We start from the raw sequence: 1,015 nt of genomic DNA, 5'->3' as shown, positions 1-1,015 counted from the left end.
TTTTTTTTTTTTTTTTTTTTTTTTTTTTTTTTTTTTTTTTTTGCTTTCCGTTTGCTTGGTAGATTTTCCTCCATCCCTTTATTTTGAGCCTATGTGTGTCTTTGCAAATGAGATGGATCTTCTGAATACAGCACACCAATGGGTCTTGACTCTTTATCCAATTTGCCTGTGTCTTTTAATTGGGGCATTTAGCCTATGTACATTCAAGGTTAGTATTGTTATGTGTAAATTTGATCCTGTCATCATGATGCTATCTACACACTAGTTGATGAAGCTTCTTCATACTGTCATTGATCTTTATATTTTCATGTGTTTTTGCAGTGGCTGGTACTGGGTTGTTTTCCTTTCCATATTTAGTGCTTCCTTCAGGAGCTCTTTCAAGGCAGGCCTGGTGATGATGAAATCCCTCAGCATTTGCTTGTCTGGAAAGGATTTTATTTCTCCTTTGCCTATGTTTGGCTGGTTATGAAATTCTGGGTTGAAAATTCGTTTCTTTAAGAATGCTGAATATTGGCCCCCAATCTCTTCTGGCTTGTAGGGTTTCTGCTAAGACATCTGCTGTTAGTCTGATGGGCTTCCCTTTGTAGGTGACCTGGCCCGTAGGCTGCCCTTAATATTTTTTCCCCATCATTTTGACCTTGGTGAATCTGAGCATTATGTGTCTTGGGGTTAATCTTCTCGTGGAGTCTCTTTTTTTTTTTTTTTTTGAGACAGAGTCTCACTCTGTTGCCCAGGCTGGAGTGCAGTGGTGTGATCTCGGCTCACTGCAAACTCCATCTCCCGGGTTTATGCCATTCTCCTGCCTCAGCCTCCCGAGTAGCTGGGATTACAGGCGCCTGCCACCTTGCCCGGCTAGTTTTTTGTATTTTTTTTAGTAGAGACAGGGTTTCACCATGTTCACCAGGATGGTCTCGATCTCCTGACCTCGTGATCCGCCCGTCTCGGCCTCCCAAAGTGCTGGGATTACAGGCTTGAGCCACCGTGCCCGGCCTCGTGGAGTCTCTTAATGGTGTTC

The sequence above is a fragment of the Rhinopithecus bieti genome, unplaced genomic scaffold (genome assembly GCF_001698545.2).
Source record: "Rhinopithecus bieti isolate Rb0 unplaced genomic scaffold, ASM169854v2 scaffold_22039, whole genome shotgun sequence".
In the NCBI taxonomy this organism is placed as follows: Eukaryota; Metazoa; Chordata; class Mammalia; order Primates; family Cercopithecidae; genus Rhinopithecus; species Rhinopithecus bieti.
The sequence above is the reverse complement of the archived record's forward strand: the minus strand, read 5'-3'. Positions refer to the sequence as shown.